At 41.6% G+C, this 12,255-nt stretch overlaps 1 protein-coding gene across 5 annotated transcripts in view; it reads right to left on the bottom strand.

Moving 5' to 3' along the window:
* The window catches only part of SMAP1 (small ArfGAP 1), a 106,820-nt gene that overhangs the window by 92,932 nt on the left and 1,633 nt on the right, over window positions 1-12,255 (bottom strand). Inside the window, exon 1 of one of the 5 annotated variants that reach the window (XM_072855270.1) lies at window positions 9,729-9,806. The exons of the other annotated variants lie outside the window; for them this stretch is intronic. The gene's annotated coding sequence lies outside the window, so the exon portion shown is untranslated. Of the gene's footprint in view, window positions 1-9,728; window positions 9,807-12,255 lie in introns of those variants that run through there. 5 annotated transcript variants of the gene reach the window in all.

The raw sequence follows: 12,255 nt of genomic DNA, 5'->3' as shown, positions 1-12,255 counted from the left end.
AGTTGAGAACAACCCACCTAGGAATCACTTGGCAGTGAGAACAAAGACCAAAAATCCTACATTCAATGTGCTATTGGCATGTCTCTTCAGTTTAATCACTGCTTAGGAGGGGAGCTCAAATGCACAAGCACATTTCTGCTGAAGATGTAAAGGGTGAACATTAAGTATGGCATTTGCCATATTTGAAGAAAGGGATGTTTTTGCCATCATCTACAGATAACAGGCAACTGAACAAATATCCCATAGTTACACACCCTAATGGGAAAATCAGTCCCTATACTTAAAAGCATTGTTACTTTTTGATACACTGGTTGTTTCTTGAAATCGTTGTGAATGACAAATTTAAACCCAAATGACTTAAGCACACATTACAAGGAGTTTATTTAAAATTACCACTCAGTCCCAGTTGCCACTCACTGCCATGTTTTGAATCCACCAACAAGTTCAGCTGCATTCAAGAATAGCAGGTTATGCACAATGAATCACTTCCATCTTCTTTTGCAGAAACTCCTATAGGACTACTACTGCCTTTAATCCTACTAAGGAAGTCCTGTACTATGAAGCTTCATCCATTTTCATTCACACACTTCAGTAAAACTGCATTACAGATTCTTGTTTCCTCCTCCTTAAAAAGGAGGTAGTACACAAGAGGAGTATGGCAATCGATAGCCAAACATGGAATCACATTCCTTTTCTCAACCATGCAAGAGGGACCATTCCCTACTCCTCATCAATATATCTATTTTCTTATACAAAATCAGAGCCAGGCATAGCTTTAAGAAACAGAACTGCTCTTTTACCAAATCACAGCTGAAAAGTTAGTTGCTTGGCAACATTGCCTCTAAGTATCACACATTGCTGTCCACAGCTCTGCTCCAACAGGGACTGAGCTACAATCTCTACCTCTTTTTTCCTCCATGGTCTACTGGACATAAATACCTTTCCTGAAGGGGCAGAGGGCAACTGATGGTCTAGGTTCACCGAGTTAGGCAGAAAGTTGACCTGTGCAGTTTTCACATCCCCCATAAAACTTGTCACCATCTCCATAAGCTACAGAATTAATGTTCTCCATATCCACATCTACCACAGACTTGCAGCACTAGGATGTTCTCTGAACCTTCAAGTTCTTCTTCCTCTTCAGATTACCCCAGAACACAAAAGCATCCTACTCCTCTGATCAGAGGAACATATCTACTTGTAAGTATTTTGGATAAGCTGGAAACAAAGCAGGAACTTGGGTTCTTTTGATTGGTTTAAGTATCATAACACCAAGCAGGAACTCCTTGACAGTATGTACTCAGACATACTCATTTATCACCTACTGGAAAGCAACAAGTGATCAAGACAAGAGAGTGGAGGATAAATAAGGGCTAGCATTATACCATGTAATCAGAGTCTACTGTAAACAATGATGAATATGAAATAGGCATCCATTCAAATCTAAGTTTGCCAAATTTTCACCAAAAAAATGAAGCAGTTGTGTGAGCAGCTTTTTGTGAAGCCATGAAGAGAAAAATGTAAAAAGTAATATTGTTCAAGCTCTCAGCAGACATTAATCAGATAAGAGGCCAGAACGGGAGGAGAATGGGAATCTGTAATTGTTTTGCCCTAGTCTTTCAGAGGATGTTGGTTTTAGTCATAATACAGAGTTTCAACCAGCAGTTTTAAGATCCAGAGAGATTTCTGACACAAGAGACTCCAGTTCTAAGCAACTTCCTACAAGCTCTAGGAGGCAGTTTAAGGTATTCTCCTAGCTAGATTTAAACAACATTTCAGTCAAATAAATGACATCAGTAACCTTTCTACGTAGCCCCTCAATTCCGACTTGCTTCAAATGGCTAGATTTGGTCTTTTTTACCTCTGGATGCACAAACCACAGCAAAATTTCTGTATCAGCTATTTCAAGAAAAGTCAAGACTCTACTACAGTCTGTATTTACTGCTGTTCAGTCACTTCCCTTTCTCATAAAGGACCTCAACTCTAAACAAAGAATCTGCTTTTAATCTACATAGGCAGATGCTTGCACTGGGGGAAGAGCAGGGAAGAGACTTACGTGATATCTGCAGTGGGACTCCATACCAGCTTGTAAGTGACGCAACTGCTGAACTGGATCTGAAGGAACTGAAACTGGAAGGGACCCCTGGAGATCATCTAGTCCAATCCCCCCTGCTCAGAGTAAAGCAAACTACAGCAGGTTGCTTAGGACTGTTCCCAGACAAGTTTTTAACATCTCCACAGATGGAGACTCCACAGCCTCGCTGGGTAACTTGCTCCAATATTCAACCTCTCTTGGAGTAAAGAAAAGTTTACTCTTATGTTTCAGTGGAATTTCCTGTGTTTCAGCTTGTGTTCATTGCCTCTTGGTCCCATCATTGGATACCACACACAAGTCTGCCTCTGTCATCTTGGCTCTCTGTCACCAGGTATTTATACACATTGATAAGATCTCCCCAGTAGCTTTCTCTCCTCCAGGCTAAACAATCCCAGCTCTCTCAGCCTCTCCCTGTATGTCAGACACACTAACCTCTTCATTTTAGTGTCCCTTTGCTGGACTTGCTCCAGTCTGTCTGTGTTTCTCTTGTAACATGGAGCCCAGAACTGGACACAGCACTACAGATACTGTCTTAGCAGTGCTGAGGAAAGAAGAAGGATCACTTCCCTCCAGCCACTGACAACGCTCTTCCTGAAATTCAGACCAACATGTTGTTGGTCTCCTTTGTGGCAAGGGTGCATTACTAGCTCATGACCAATTTCTGATCCACAGGACCCACAAGCATCTCTTCTGCATCCCCAGCACCCCCTCCCTAGGGAAAGGGCTTTGCATTTCCCTTTGTTGAACTTCACACAGTTCCTGTTGGCCCATTTCTTCAGCCTGTCAATTTTTCTGCTCCGAGTAGCAGCACATCCATCTGCTTTATCAACCACTCCTCCCAGTTTGGTATCCCCTCAAGCTTGCTGAGGGTGCAGTCTGTCCTATCACACAGGTCATTAATGAAGATGTTAAACAGTGTTGGCCTCACTATCAACCCCCGAGGTACATCAATGTTATAGAATAAGTTTGATTAACTGTATTCTTCTCTCTGAATAGTCTCGTTTAGCATTAGTTCAGCACTCGTTTAGCACTAGTAGCTAAAGTAGTTGAAGCCTTAGGCTGCAAGAGCTGACCAAGAGTAAATTTTTTGTTAAAACTCATGTTGCTAACACAGAACTAGCTGAATCTGGCAGATACAAGTGGGATGAAGATAAGAACCAAGGAAACAATTCCAAGAGAATTAAGTAACTTCAGAAGGCGGCCAGCCCAGCAACAGTGAAAACCAATACAAAATCAAGAGACCATCGACCAGAATTAAGTGGACTTGGGGATCGAGTGCTGGGTGGTACAGGTATAATTGAGAGGCATGATCTGGGGTAGAGATGCCTCTCCAGAGGCACCCAGCTTGAGCTGTTACCTGAGAACTAATAGAAGAAGAGTTGGAAACCTTCACTCGGACCTTAATCAGTGGGATCCTAGGGTCAGACCCTGTTATGGTGGCCAGCGTGTGTAAATCCATAACAGCCCATAGTGCCTGGCCTCCAGCTCAACTTTAAGCTGCTGATCACAACTCCGAGCCTGGCATTTCAGCCATTTTCAATCCACCTCACTGTCTCTTTATCCAGACTGCACTTATCAGGTTATCAATGAGGAATTTACATCAGTTTCAAAAACCTCATTAAAATCACGGTAAAAAATATCCATCGTTCTCATCCACTAAGCCAGTCATCTGGATTGGTCATTATGGAAGGCTATCAGGTTCGTGAGGCACAATACCCACTTAATTAATCCACACTGGCTACTCCTCATCACTTTTTTCTTCATAAATTTTCAGGATTATTTGCTCTGAGGCAAAGGGACTGGCCTGTGGTTCCCTAGATGTTCCTTTTTGCCCTTTTCAGAGATAGGAATGACATTTGCTTTCTTCCAGTCCTCAAGACCCTCCCCTAGTCACCATGACCTTACAGTTACTGTGAGTGGCCTCAAAATGACATTGGCCAGCTCCGTCTGCACTCATGGGGAGTGCATCCCATTAGAGCCCACAAACTTGTGCACATCCAGTTTCTAAGCACTCCCAAACCTGATCCTCCTCTACTCCTGCGAGTATGCCTTCTTTGCCTGGAATTCCTGAAGTCAAGTCTTATAGTAAAAACCAAGTTGAAGAAGGCATGGAATGTCTCAGTCTTCTCCACATCCCCTCTGACCAGGTCCCCTGCCCCATTCAGCAACAGGCCCACATTTTCTCCAGTCTTCTTTTTGCTGCCAATTACCTGTAAAAATCTTCCTTGTTGACATTCACATATCCCTTGTCAGATTCAACTCCACATGGACATTGGCTTTCCTGCCTAAACACATCCTTGTATGCTTGAACAGTGTCTCTATGTTCCCCGCAGGTCACCTGTCTCTGCTCCCACCCCTTACACACTTCCTTTTTATGTCTGAGTTTTGCCAGGAGCTCCTTGTTCATTTAAGCAGGACCCCTCCTGCCTTTGTGCAATTTCCTACTCATCGAGATGTGCCACACTAGAGCTTAAAGAAATAGTTAACCAGCTCTCCTGGACCCCCCTCTTCTGCAGAACCATCTCCCAAATTATTCTTCCAAGCAGATTCCTGAACAGAACAAAGTCTTCTCTCCTGAAGATCATGGTTGTGATCCTACTGTCCGCTTTGTTCTCTCCTCTTCAGATCCTGAATTCTTCTATCTCATTGTCACTGCAACCAAGACTAACCTTTACATCCCCAACCTGTCCTTCCTTGTTTGTAACTAACAGGTCCATCTGAGCATCTTCCTTTGTCCTTAACCACTTGTGTTGAGCAGTGGTCATCAATGCACACCAGAAGCCTCCTAGATTACTTGTTCCCTGCTGAGCTGTTACTCCAGCAAATAGGTTCCAGTCCCCCATGAGCACCAAGGCCTGTGAATGTTAGGCTTGAGCTGTCTGAGGAAGGCCTCATTACTACTTCTTTCCTGATCAGGTGATCTGAAGCAGACACCCACAACATCACCTATGATGGCCTGAGCTCTAATCCTGACCCCTAAGCTCTCAGCTGGCTCATTAGCCATCTCCAGAAAAAGCTGCATGCAGCCTTGCTGCTCTCACAGAAAATGGCAGCTCCCCCTTATCACCATCCCAGTCTGTCCTTCCTAAAGCGCCTTTATCAATCCATTGCAGTCCTCCAGTTGTGCAAACTATCCCCCTCTGTGATGCCAATAAAATCATAGCTCAGTCTTCACTCATTTTTACTCTTCCACAATATCTGAAAACAATTTGTTGTTGACAGTACAGTGAAGATGGATTCAACAGTGTTACTCTTCAAGAACCTCAATGTGAGAATAAGTTATCACTGAACAACTTCACCTGTTCACAAGCAAAGTCTTTCAGTCTTGGGGAATTTACTTGGGGCCACAAGAGGACAATAAAAACCATCTAAGTTTGTAATGTAAAGCTGAATCATGCTCAAATGAGCCTTCGTGAGCCAGTGACACCTGAGCTAAATTAACTGCTGACTACCTCAAGTAATGGCTGATAATTGACTCTTTCTTAAATCCTACAGGAAGCATAGATTAAAGAGGGAGCCACCCCTCCAGGTAAAGGTACCTCTCCAAAAGTCTACTTATCATATACATATATCTAATTGCTTCCTCTGTATTGCTGACAAGGACCTCTTAAGGCTGCAGCTCAGTTGCTCTTTACAGTGTTCAGACCAAAGAGGGCAGATTCACAAGACAGCGTCAATTTTGGTTCTACAAAAGGAGATTTAGGAACAAAGCAAAGATCAGTAGCTGGTATCAACAGCATCCTGCAGCAGCATCTTTTTCATGTCACAAAGGAGTGGCAGAACCACAGCTCAGGTACCATTAGGAGACACACATCAGTAGCCCCTGACCAAAAGAACTAGGATCTCTTGCACTTCAAAAGGCAAGAACATGGTCTCATCAATACTAGCAATCACTTTTCAGAAACTGTCCCACCTTTATGGTCCACACAAAGGAAACAGCTTAGATAGCCAAGGCCTATACTTCTGAATGTAGGGCAGTGTTTGCCAAGGACATAAGGATTTCTGCACCTGTATAATCCACCTCAGAGAACCTAAAAAGTTACAATATAATAAAAAAACCCCAACTTGTACAAATATTTTTATTAGTAGTCACAGAAAAATTTACATTGAAAGGGACCTCCAGAGGTCACCTAGCCCAGCCTCCTGTCAAAGCAATGCTAACATCAAAGCTACATCAAGCCAAGTTGGGTCTCATCCAATCAAGTTTGGTTAAGTCCCAAAGAATGGAGACTGCACCCACAAATATCATTTTAAGGGCTTTAGTAAAAAGCCTTCAGGCTGTGCACACAATTTCAACAGCAGGAACCTGTATTTGTAAACAACCCTGTTCTATTACAAGCTAAATAGGTTTCCTGTGACTTATTTCAGAATATTTTTCTGCACTGTAAGAGTCAGGAGACGGAAACAAATCCCTTCCTTACAGGCAGAAAAAACACCAGTAGAGTCACCCAATACTGCAACACCCCGCCCACTTACAAGTTTTAAGCTAAAGCTGCCACACTCCTCCCAGCAAGAGAGGTGTCTTCTGAAGAGCTCTTTTCCCAGGTGAGACAATTAATTGCAGCTCTCAGGGCCACAACAGCACCTAATTCCTAACAAAGTTTCAGTCTCATGCAACCAGTGTCAGCAACAGGTAAAAGGGTATAAAACAAAAACAGAGCATTGGGGTAGTTTTATTTAGTAGCAGGGAGTCAGGAAAAAATCCTGGTGATACAGTGTTAGGAGAGACTGAAGGGAGTGTCTGGTCCCTTAAGGGCTTGAAAGTGCTACTTTTCACAAAGAGGCCAGAAAAATAACACTGTAAGTACCAGATGATCACTAGGATTTCTAGTGATACAGTTCCTTGCTATTATTAGAGGTCAAGATATATCATTCCAGTTGCTAAGCTTAAGCAAGACCTCCCCTGAATCAAAGCAGTTTGCCTTCATTATTCCTTGTGGAAGGATACTGCAAAGTCTCACTGGACAGCTAGAAGCCTCCAGCTGTTACATCTGTCGATTCATATTCTAGTCTGTTATGCTCGTATGATCTTTACCAATCTGATCTTACAGCAGCAATACCAACCTTGCAACAGAATCACAAAAAGTACTAGCAATTTCTTGATCCAAGTAACCTGAAGTCACATCTGATATTTACAGCTATATTCACTGGTACAAGATATCCATAGAGCAGTAATCAGCTACTGGTTGGTTGGTTACTACCCTGTGTTTGAACTTCAGCATAGGGCTAGAAGTTGCACTTGAGCTGATGTGTGGAACTGACCTCCAACATAATCCAACTGTGTTCCATTTCCCCTGGTGTCCTACTTCAGCAGTTTCTCCACCTTAGGAGGAGAACATGGAAGGTCTTCACCTGAGGAGGTACAGCAGCCAGTGCCTTGTCCTAGAGGAAGCTAATACTGTTGATGAGCTGACCCAAAGCATTCTTACACTTACAGTCAGAGGCAAAAGCTGAAGCCTTGCACAGGCTGAAGGCAGTGGGCCATAAGAGTTATCCATTTGCTTTAAGTTAATTCCTGAGGAAGTAGAACACTATTTATTAAAGTATACAGGCAAGATCAACACAGTGACAAGACCAGCCATGAAAACAAGTAAACAGCAAAAGCAGCTTCACAAGAAGTGAGGTTCATACACATCTAAGTTAGTCTCCCAGCCACAGAAGAGATCATATGCAAGACTCCATTGTCTACCGAAAAAACGAGTCCAAACAGCTATAACCATATCTGGAATATTCCAGATTTGTTTTGACAGCTAGTTTGCCCATTTCAATTTAAACTAGATTTTTTTCTCCCCAACTGCTAAGAGACTTTGTGTTTGAGATCGATAAGTTGTTAGGGAAGTTAAAGTTAGGTTTACTTGAAGCCAAAACTGTAATAATCAATTCTGGTTACACAAATTTCAGTACTGCAATCTTTCCTGTTCAGTCTGTCCCCACACTCCTAAGAGCCTATACCTGCCACTCTTCAGACAGAAAAGACCAAATCTTCAGTCATATACAGATATCCAAGGACTGTATAGTACAACAATAAATATTGAAGAGTATTTTCATTAATATTATAATCCAAGTAGACTAATTTTAATCTAGTTGAACAAGCAACCGTGTCAATGTGACTCTTTGTACTAGGAGATCATACAACCAGGCTTCAAGCACTACCAGGCATGAAGTAAACAAACACTTCAAAAAAACCACACAGAACACTTCCTCTGATACAGAAATGTATTCACTTTTTCTGAAGGCCCAAGACATCTGCAATTGTCTCTACAAAGGTCTGCAAGCTTCCAATTATGTTATTTTAACTTTGTTAGTTAAAAAAAATTCTAAAGCAGTTGACAACTTGGGTAACTGCCTTCTTGACAGAGAGATTAATTTACGAGCAGACTTCAGTAGTTAATCCATTTGTACTAAAGCCAACATCCAAATGCAAGCATAACAAACAGAAAAGGTATGTTAGAGAACATTCACACTGGTTTCAAACATACCTCTTTTGTTCAAACATCATTAGGAACAGTAATTGGAGTCTTATGGTCCACATTTGCAGAGACAGTGACACTAGACCAAGGTTGATTGCCTTCAGTTTACAGGCCTACTTGCTTAGATAATTAGTCCTTTGATACTGCTGAATAGCCTGTCCCCTTCTAAGAAAAAGCATCTCCTTTTGTGTTTCATCACACCCTTCAACTTCCAAATACTTGATTCAGTATTGTTTAATATCAGCACACAAATAATACCAGCCTTGCTGCCAAGCAATAACACAAGCCTAGGAGACTTCTAGCATGTCATAACTAGGTACTAAATACATAGAAATAGCAAATTATAGCCCCTATAGTCAAAGGGTTGCTGACTGAAGTTAACAGGTTTTGATTTTGGCTCCATTTGAAGATCTCCAAGAGGTGTTATTGCTTAAGAGATTCAAATATCAGCATTGGAACAATAAAAATGCATTTAGTCTCCCTCTACAGTGAAAGGCGGGGGGGGGGGGGGAGGGAATCACGTGCTTTACAAGAGCTTTCAGCATAGTCTACACACGAGACAGCTGGACAGATCTATAGCTATTCCTTTCTCCTAGATCCTTCCAATCCCTGCTAGCTTTACCTAGTTATACACACAAAAGGAACACAAACGAATTTCAGTTGCTTATCTCTTTCAAAAATTCAGGATTACTTAAGTTACTGCCAACATGCCTTACTACTTCCTACAAATATTAGAAACAGTAGTATAACTACTTCCCAGTAATACAACACTGGGAAGACATCTACTGCCTTATGTAGATAGCTGTTCAGACAGGGATGTAAAGAACAGTCAGTACACAGACAAGGATTGCCTTGTCAAGTGTCATCCCAACCTCCTCACTCTTCCAAGAATCTCAGTGATTGCAAAGACAGTTCCAGAACCTTTGATTTTTAGGCTTCTTCCCCACAGAGGTGTCATCTAGTCTTTCCGGTAGCTGTAAGGCTTACAGTTTGAAGGTGACATATGGCAACTACAGTATGGCCCTACAGCAGGTAGTTTCCAACACGTTTTAGCAGTGGCAGATTCATAGCAGCTATTTCAACAGTTAAAAGGCAAATACAGAATAAAAAGCACTTCCAGAAACTGTTGCCAGAGTCAGCAATCCTAATTATTGCTTAATGCTTACGCTGGCAGATGTGTCCTCAGCTGTATTCTCCACCTTCCAAAAGACTTGCAGAACAAAGCTGTCTAACGTATCTGCATACCTCGTACCTGAAAAAGTAGGCCAGAAACCAAAGGATGGGTTTATTCTTGATACAAGATGACTATTAACAACAGCAAGATTATTTTAAGGAAGACCAAGAGGTAGCTTTTTTAATTCTTACACAGAGCGAGCATGTGATAATACAGGAAAGGCGCATGCTTGAAACTTCCTCACAAGCAATGCAGATGGTAGTCATATATTGAGAGCAAGGAGAGCTAATTCAGTAATTTAGGAGTAAATCAGCAGTAGGACAGCAGTAAGTTCTGATTATCTTCTTTTTGATGCAAGAAGTAAAAGCCAGCAGAGAAGCCTTAATGATATGAAGGAAGAGTTCACCAGTGGCATTACAGTAGATACCATCAAAGCAATAAGTGATAAATAGGCAAATAGGACCACATTATATTTTTTAGGGTCAAAAGGATATTTATAAATTTTTAAATGACATCTAACTACCTAAGAATTCCCAGAGCCTCAAACAATAGCAGTTAAAACATATATACAAGTACAGTCTGCAAGATTTCAACATCCCTTGGATGTGACTATCTGAACAGAAGCCTAGGGTAAATATAATACCTAAGGTTTGAGAGAGACTATAACCTCTATGGTGAGAGGAAGGAATTAGTGATTACAGCCTCTTAGCTTCGGTTAAGAACCCATGCTGAATTGCCAGCTATCTGAAAGACCATACTGAAAACAACGGTTTTAAGTATTGCCAGAATAAGACCTAAGATACAACTGCAACTCAGTTAACACAACCAGAGCCAATCACAAAGATAATGTTACCCAACAGTTAGGTGAACAGGAAGAAACCAAAACACAGAACTCAGGGGATCCTACTGAACAACAGAAAGGAAGATGACAGAGAAAGGAGCAAAGTTCACACAAAAGAGGAAAGCAACAGACACTGAAGGGGACAGCATTTCAAAGAAAAAAAGAATCAATTACATTAACAAAAGGAAAAACATACATTCTGAATTAGGACTGACACCAGAGAAGTCCTAAGTATTTTGTCATGAACAGTTTCAAGTTTATGTCTGCAGAACCCAGGATGAAGAGAATCTCTACTGGAACTGGCAATAGGGAACTCCAGACTGTAATGACAAACACGTCCAGAGATGAAAGGAATGCTGTTAGTGATGCAAGAGATGAAGGAGACTGTCACAGTCTGGGGAAAGCCATGCAGACAGCTCACAGAGACTGGTTAGCTAATAGAGCCATGTTAAAAATTGCTGCCTCAGACATCGCTGCATACCACAACTAGCAAAACCACAACTTTGCCAGACACCAGCAAGTCATTAGCGCTCAACCACCATGGGATTAAGTGTGAAACATACTAGGAAAAAACAGCTGGCTGCAACTGAAAGAAGTATCCTTCACTCTTCCTCTTCTTTTGGTCAACAAAAAGTTTCCACAAAGACTGATACAACAAGGAAGAGTTCAACACTGGCATTGCGTGCTCATGGCAAGCTTGATTTTCAAGTAAACAACTGATCATGCTTTTTCTTCTGAGCCACATGTCTTCTGGAAGTATAGAGAAATCTAGACTTCAGGGTATAGCAGAGGCATCTCAACATTGTTCACACAACTCTCCTTCCTAGAAGGAAACTTCCTAAACTTAAGGAAAGAAATCTACAGTGTCCATATATGACCATCTCTCAGTCAAGTGCCTCTAGACCAGCTGAAACTAAAATAAGTTTATCATTCCACATTCTCCCCTCCAACTATAAGAAAACCATACACTTAACTACAAGAGTACAGGCAAAGGCAGATGGCACTACAAAGCTAACACTATACAAGATTTAAAAGAAGAATTGCCAGAACAGATTGAGGCAAGTGCAAATTAAACTTGAAGGGAGAAAGAATAAATAAATTAAAAAACCACAAAACCAAAAACCAAACCCAAACAATTCCCTCAATATCATAAGCTCACATTGCATCCCAGTATTTTCATGTCAGCTTTCCTGGAGGACAGGGTGAAAGCAAGCCATGCCTCCGGCATACGGAGAGACAGCAAGGGAGAAGCGGGGTTGAGCACAAGAGAAAACAGAGAAACCTTCAGAAGTGCAGTCAGATTTTAGTAAGGTAGCTAAGTAAAATAATTTACTAGAAAGATGGAAACTGAATTACAGGTACTAGCAGAAGACGGCCTGGTCAAGGGATTGGTAGGTCCTCCAGAACCTGAACAGAAAAAAACTGAACTCAAGATACATCAAAGCTTGAACTTATGAAAAAAAGCTCTTGTGACAGAAGAGTGGTATGAAAGTATCAAAGAAAAGAACAGTGGCTAAAGATACTCAATAACACAAATATAAGAAGGAGGAAGCTGAAAGCATCAGCATTGCTGAACTGAAGTGGCAAAAGTTACCAAGCACCAAGGACTACAAAGACTTACAAATGATACTTTGACCAGGTGACAGTTAGAAAGAGGGAACTCGGAAGACAGGACAAA

Source organism: Ciconia boyciana, chromosome 3, assembly GCF_034638445.1.
Source record: "Ciconia boyciana chromosome 3, ASM3463844v1, whole genome shotgun sequence".
NCBI lineage: Eukaryota > Metazoa > Chordata > Aves > Ciconiiformes > Ciconiidae > Ciconia > Ciconia boyciana.
Note: the sequence above shows the minus strand (reverse complement) of the source record. Positions and strands in the feature narration are given on the sequence as shown.